This window comes from Rhodamnia argentea, chromosome 11 (genome assembly GCF_020921035.1).
Source record: "Rhodamnia argentea isolate NSW1041297 chromosome 11, ASM2092103v1, whole genome shotgun sequence".
Taxonomy (NCBI): domain Eukaryota; kingdom Viridiplantae; phylum Streptophyta; class Magnoliopsida; order Myrtales; family Myrtaceae; genus Rhodamnia; species Rhodamnia argentea.
The window spans coordinates 5,997,136-6,004,897 of NC_063160.1; the positions used below are offsets into that span (position 1 = coordinate 5,997,136).

General features: G+C 37.7%; 1 non-coding gene across 1 annotated transcript; it reads left to right on the forward strand.

Annotated features, from left to right (window-relative positions):
• The first annotated feature begins 6,074 nt into the window (after positions 1-6,074).
• Positions 6,075-6,180, forward strand: LOC115742167. Its single transcript, XR_004015531.1, has one exon. It is a non-coding gene; the product is annotated as a small nucleolar RNA R71 (small nucleolar RNA).
• The last annotated feature ends 1,582 nt before the right edge of the window (positions 6,181-7,762 follow it).

Sequence of the window (7,762 nt, forward strand, 5' to 3'; positions counted from 1 at the left end):
ACTAACTTTTCCTTTAACGTTTTAAAAGCCTGCACGCATTCATCGGAAAAATTAAATGGAGTATCTTTTATCAAAAGATTAGAAAGAGGTTTAGCAATTTTTGAAAATTTTTTTATAAACCGCCTGTAGAATCTTGCATGCCCCGCAAATCCTTTGACAAGTTTCACAGATGTTGGTGGAGGAAATTTTGCAATGACATCCACTTTGGCGCGATCAGCTTCTATTCCATTTTTACGGATCTTATGCCCGAGCATTATTCCTTCTTGCACCATAAAATAACACTTCTCCCAACAAAACAAGGTTAGTCTCCTCACATCTTTGTAAAACTAAAGCCAAATTATTTAAACAAGAATCAAATGATGAGCCAAAAATAGAAAAATCAATCGTGAAAATCTCAATATATTTTTCAACCATATCCGAAAAAATAGCCATCATGCATCTCCGAAAAGTAGCCGATGTATTACAAAGGTCGAAATGCATTCTTGTAAAAGCAAATGTACCATAAGGACAAGTGAAAGTAGTTTTCTCTTGATCTTCTGGTGCAATAAGAATCTAATTATGCCCTGAATATCCATCAAGAAAATAATAAAACTCATGCCCCGCAAGTCGTTCCAACATCTTATCAATAAATGATAAAAGAAAGTGATCTTTTCTAGTGGCATCATCCAATTTTCTGTAATCCATACACACACGCCACCCAGAATCTGTCCTAGTTGGAATCAATTCATTGTTGTCATTTTTTTGAATAGTCATACCTCCTTTCTTTGGCACCACTTTCACTGGGCTTACCCAAGAACTATCGGAGATAGGATAGATGATCCCCGCATCAACTAACTTAATTACCTTAATTTTCACTACTTCTTGAATTTTCGAGTTCAAACGTCTCTGAGGTTGGTTAATGGGCTTGTATTATTCCTCCATCAAAATTTTGTGCAAGCAAAGTAAAGGGCTAATTCGTTTGATGTCAGCTATTTTCCATTCAATCGTATCCTTATGCTCTCTCAGCACTCTGAGCGGTTTCTCCTCCATCAAATCTATCAAAGAAGAAGATATAATTACTGGTAAAGAAGAAACTCCATCTAAATAAGCACATTTTAAATGAGAGGGTAAGGGCTTGAGTTTAAGAATTGGAGGCTCTTCAATTGATGGTTTAGGCTTTGTTGTGTATTGTCCCAACTTCTCAAATTTGTCGCCTTTTGCCTTGAATATGGTGTATTTGCCTCCATGAAATTTGCGTACTCCTTTATCTCCCGATTCTCAATTTCTTTGTCCCTTAGTTAAACAAAACACCCTTCAAGTGGATCTTTACAAATATTTTCCTAAAATACCTTATTCACCAACTTATCAACAATCTCAACTCTAAAACAAGAATTATCATTAGAGGTATATTTCATGGCTTTAAAAACATTGAAGGCACCAACATCATCTTGAATTCTAAGAATCAACTTCCCCTGTTGTACATCAATAAGAGCTCTTCTTGTTGTTAGAAAAGGTCAACCAAAGATAAGTGGTGCCTCAAAATCTTCCTCCATGTAAAGAACTGAAATCTGCGAGAAAGATAAATTTGTCAACCTTTACCAATACATCTTCCACAATACCTCTCGGATATTTAATTAATAGATTAGCCAGTTAAAGCGATACTGTGTTTGCTTTTACTTTGCCCAATCCTAATTTCCTGAAAACAAAAAAAGGCATCAAGTTAATGCTTGCACCTAAATCACACAATGCTTTTCGGAGAAAGAATCCCCAATAGTGCATGGAATTGTGAAACTCCCCGAAACTTTTAACTTTGGAGGTCTTTTGTTTTGTATGATGATTGAGCACTCTTCATTCAACTTCATAGTTTCATAATCCTCTAATTTGTTGGAGTTGGCAAATACTTTGAGGACCCTTGTTTCTCGTACGTGGAACGCCCATATGAGCTTAGGAAAACTGAAGTATGAACCGATAACATATGACCTCTGTGTGTGGAATGTGAGGGTTCAAGGGCAGCGCCCCCGAAACGGGGGAACAACAATGGGTTTGGACTTGTGTTTAATTTGACCCGTTTGTTGTGGGATCAAAGGGGTTTTGATAGGCTTAGATTATGGACCCATTTTTTAGGTTATATATATTGTGCTCGTATGAGAGATCATTGTAACGAGATATGCAGCTGTAAACCTAAATCATAGTGAAATCTCTTTATAGGACATAGCCCTATTCAGGGGTGAACCTGGGTAAACCGCGCTTTATCTATTTTTCTATTATCTATGTGATTGTTCTGATTCAGATTAGGATACAACTCATCATAATTTCCTTTTGTTTGGCAAAATCTCCTTAAAAAATTTAGCATAGCTAGGCATTTGCACTAAGGCTGTCACGCCCCGAACCCGTCGAGCTCGTGAACATCCCATCTAGCCATTTCTGTTTTAGATTGGCTTCCAGGATCCTTCGGCCCACAATTTCAAAAAAATCCATAAAACAGGCGGAAGCGGGTAAACATCTCCATACATCGGTTCAAATGAATGACTTAGGACAAAAGTGGTATACATCATACATCTACGTATTACACTTCAATTGATAGAGCGGTCAAATACCGTTCAATCTTAATCCATAAAATCCAACATAATCCATAAGGCCACAAAATATCTTATATTCATTCGACCCACATATTACTCGAATGCTAATCCTTAGCAGACTTGATGTTCCATCACCCGATACCCGAAAAATAGGTCCCACGACGGGGTGAGATTTACATCTCAGCAAGCTCACCCTAAATCTAGACTAGGCTGTTAGTACCTCCAAACAACTTCTCAAATCAAAGACGTCTAAAGACATCCATAAAACCGGTGTAAACAGGATGCGGGCGCAAGCATAGGCATTGTCAATCAAACAATTACAACAACCAGATTTTCAATATTTCAAACCAAGCTCCACATACTAGCAAAATAATCCCATTTCTCGATACTAGGCCCGCGTAACAACGCATCGGGCTATTTATCGTACTTGGCAACACTAGTGTAATATCGCATCAGGTATATATATAATTACCAAGACCCACGTAATAACGCATCGGGTCAAATCTCGCATTTAATGCCTCGGGATAATATCAAAACCCCGTGTCATAACGCATCATGGTACAAATACTCTCATAACCCGCGTCATAACGCCTCGGGTTACCATACTTCAGGGCCGCGTCAAAACGCATCGGGCTCATCATTCAATTTCCAATGGCCAAGCCCGCGTCAATACGCCTCAGGCTCATGTCAATGTTAACTTCCAATGGCCAAGCCCGCGTCAATACGCCTCGGGCTCATAAAATTACATTGCACCCGCATTAATATGTCTCGGGTTACAATTGTCATTCACAAACCCGCGTTAGTACACCTCAGGTCATATCCCGCGTTAACACGCCTCGGGATATTCTTAACCCCGCGTTAGTACACCTCAAGGTATAATCGCCACTCTCGGACCCGCGTTAATACGCCTCAGGTCATTTAAAATCACAGGACACTCTGGCCATTCAAAAGCATAAGGACAGAACATGTCGGATTATTAAGTCAGTCAATCTCGTGCCAATACAAGCATAAATCATGCACAATGGCTAATCGAGACCCACACAATCACATAGTCAATCAAGGCTACATATACGTCGAATATCCATACCACAATTGCAGCCACATAAGTCACAAATTCACCTCAATTCATCCAAGCATAAATTCGGTTCCTACGATCACAATTGACATTACTTCATATAAACACGATTTGACTAGCAAAATCATCATTTGAAGCTCAAGCTTGTCTCTTAGTACCCTAACTTCCTAGTAAAGGTTTAGAGGTCACTTACCTGTAGGTCCAGTTAGCACAATTTCCAATCCAAATGAGCCACTCAACTCAGCCCACTCAAAGCCAAAAAGGGCAACTTGCGCGTACCTAAGAAAATTGCATCAAAACTCATTCATTTCTCACATCCCTTGTGCCAATACTTCGTCGATGCATCAATTAACATCATAAGGTGCCTTAACAATGAATTTAAGACAAAGCGACACCATCCACAGCCCTTAGTAGGTTCGGTTTACTCAGTCCCAAAACAGGGCAAATTCTGTTCTGCCTTATACCATACCAATCAATCCATAAATCACTCCTAAACTCCAATTTATCATGAAATTAATTTTCCAAAATCTCAATCCACATGTCCAGAATACTCACCGAAAATTTGAAGCCAATATAACACCTCTAAGACCTCCAATCAATCCGATTTCCTCAGGTGTGCAGGCAGTCAGAATCTGCCTCCCAGAAATCACCTCAAATTCAGCCATGAGAACCCATCCTAACTCAATTAAAACCGTAACCCTAGCCCATCCATCTCATGTACTATGAGTCAAGAGAGCCTCACCGAATATTTGGAGCCATTTGAAGTCCTGAACCCCACGAAACAGCTCCTCCCCCAAAACCGGTCTGATTCTGCCTCAATCTGACCTTTGCCCATTCAAACAGACCTACCGGAAAACCTACCGGGCCAAATTGAGCTTATAATATGTCCCTGGAAAGCTAAGACAATAAGCTTTCAGATTGCGGTGACCTTACCTCAAAACGACGTCGGACGAAGGAGATATGGCCGGAACAGTGAAGGGCGTCGGGCTGGTCGGGCGAGCAGGTTCTGCTCGTGAAGAAAAAGGAAGAAGGGGAAGAAGGAAACGTGGAGAGGGAGAGAGAAAGTGGGCAGCTGATCCAAGGAGAGAGAGAGAGACTTGTCCTCCAATTTTGCTTGGTCAATAAGTGAATAGTGAGCACATGGGTCAAATGGAGTCAAAATATCCCATTTCTCTTATCCATCAATTTTGTTCTAGAACCTTTGACCCTCATTGACTCTCTCTCCAACAAATTATCGGCAGCCCTAGGGTAGAAAAAAAAACCAAAATACCCTTTGGATCACTTAGGGCAAAATTACTGCTTGAGGGGTAAAACGGTCATTTTACACTTGTCGTCCGAAATTTCGATTTTCTTTCCAAATCAAATTACCATTGATAAGACGATATCCAATTCATATCCAATATTAGAATTCTTCATTTCCATATTTCCAATTTCGAGATTCCATCTCAAGTCAATAGTCTCAAGGGATCGGAATTCAGAATGTCACAAAGACATATGCAAAAGGAATGTTAAGGTGCAATTTTTTAAATACATCAAGAAATGTGGAGAATTGCTTATCTATTTTGTGCTGCTGAAGTTGTTGAGGGAATGAAACTGGCGGTACGTCTGACTTTGGATTATCTAGAAAAAGTTTGCTCTTGCTTGCCTTCTTTGATTGTTTATTGACTTCCTCTTCTTTGTCCCTGGAAATCTCTTGGCTGGCATTTTCTTCCCCCACTTGTTTACCACTTCTTAGGGTTATAGCTTTTGTATCTTCAATTGGATTTTTCTCTATGTTGCTAGGCAAAGAAACCTATTATCTTCCTGACATTATGTTTGCTAATTGACCCACTTGCATCTCTAGATTTCTTATTGAAGCTTCGCGGTTATGAAATCTCACATCCGTTGATGAAGTCCTGAATGGTGTTAGCAAGTTTGGCGACCATATCTTCCAGATTGGACATTGTCTATTCTGATTAGCAGTTTCGTCACACTTTGATTAGTCCATGAAAAATTTGGATGATTCCGCCATCTCGGATTGTATGTGTTGGCGTAGGGATTATTTTGTAATCTGTTAAAATTCCCAATGAGCTTAGCATTTCTAGTAGGTTATGTAAAAGTGTCATTTACCCGACACTTTGCGCTAACATGTCCTCCATCACAAAAGTAGCATGTAATATTTTGACTTTGCATGACCGAAACACTCATGTTATCTATCTTTTTGTTGAGTACTTTAAGTTGTGCAGCAATTGCAGTGATAGCATCCGCTTCATGAACTCTACTATATTTTTGTATAGATAGCCTCCTAGTAGGCCACTGAAAACTATTGGATGCCATTTCATCTAACATTTTGTAGGCTTCTTATGGTATTTTATTAGTCAGACCCTGCAGTTGCATCAATCACAAAATGAATATTTGCATTATACCCATTATAAAAAGTTTTTACCTATATCCATACTGGGAATCCATGATGTGGGATCTCCTAAGAAAGTCCTTGAATCTTTCCCATGCTTCATAAAATGACTTATTATTCATCTACATACGAATAGTAATATCGTTACGTATTTTTGCAGACTTTGCAGGTATAAAGAACTTACCAAGAAATTTTTGGGCCATATCATTTCATGTAGTGATTACTCCTACAAGAAGAGAAGAGAGCCCTTAGCTTTGTCTCTAAGGGAAAATGGAAATAATCTCAATGTAATAGCATCATCTGTAACTCCATTATATTTAAGTGTGTCACGGATTTCAAGAAAAGCATCGATGTGAGCTTTTGGATCATCACTTGATAGCCCACTAAATTGCACTGATTGTTGAAGCAACTGTATGAGTGATGGCTTGATCTCAAAGTTGTTGCTTAAATTGCAGGTCTCCTTATGTTTGATGTGGTGCCTTGAACTATTGACGCAGCGTAATCTCTTAAGCGTCTACGTTGATCCTCAGCATCTCCCATCTTTTTAGTGTGATTTCTTTGTTCTCTTTGTCGCCTTTTGGATGTACGTTCGATTTATGGATCAAACTCAGCAAGTTTCCCTTATTGGCTACGTGTCATACATCGATTTACACTCTGGAGGAAAAAAAGTTATATTAAACTTAGAATTATCTAGTATCAATAGTAATTAGTATTACATAATCAATCCTCGGCAACGGCATCGAAAACTTGTTCGCAAAAATTCCTAACGCAAGTGTGCGTGTCGAACAAGTAATATAATGATGATAAAAGATATCATTCCATAGAGATTGATGATTAATAAACTAATTAAATACTAAAAATGGACTGATTCTAAATTTATCTAACAAGTAAAAATAGAATTGAGAACAAAACAAAATTGCCAATCTTAAAGCCAAAAGTTTGGGACTAGATGCGGTAAATCAATCAAATAAATACGTTAGAACAACTGATTTCACCATAACCACTAGACATGAATTTAATATCTTTATTCATGCAAGAACGATATCAAACATTTGATAGTGAATTTCTTTTGCTATTTACTATCCTATCTCTAGGTATAGTAAACCTACTCAGTTTATCAATCCACTATATCTTTATGTAAATTTAAATAAACATAAGTGCATTAAAATCTGTGAATATTTTCGGTCTACAATGAATCTTTTGGATCACCTTATCATCGAAAGCTATACAAATAACATGGTATATTTCAATCCGCATTTTAATTCATGGTCATATATTATAATGAGCAATTGCATATTATTACTTCTTAGTTTCGAACATGCACATCAGATCATTCAAATGGTGGATAGTCACTTAAAAGCATTAAGCACAATAATATATAACTCACATGAGCAAAATCACTTGCAAAATATAAACATCATGAAATTCGTATCATCATGGTCAAGCTACATCATAGCCCTAACAAAAGAAAATTAGAACATAATAGAAGAAGAAACAAAAACATAAATTAAATCAAACATCTAAAATCAAAGAACAAGAATTCAGTCACAGCTTTATCTTCTCTTCAAAATACTTGAAAGGCTCCCAACGGAAAATTCATGCATGAAATAGGAAAGTGCATTCCCAAATCTAAAGAGTTGACAGTACTTTCTAAAATTGCCCATCTCTAGTTTTTTTAAATTTTGTAATTTTTTTAAAAACTTTTTATTCTCTAATTTTTTACTTTTTATATTTTTC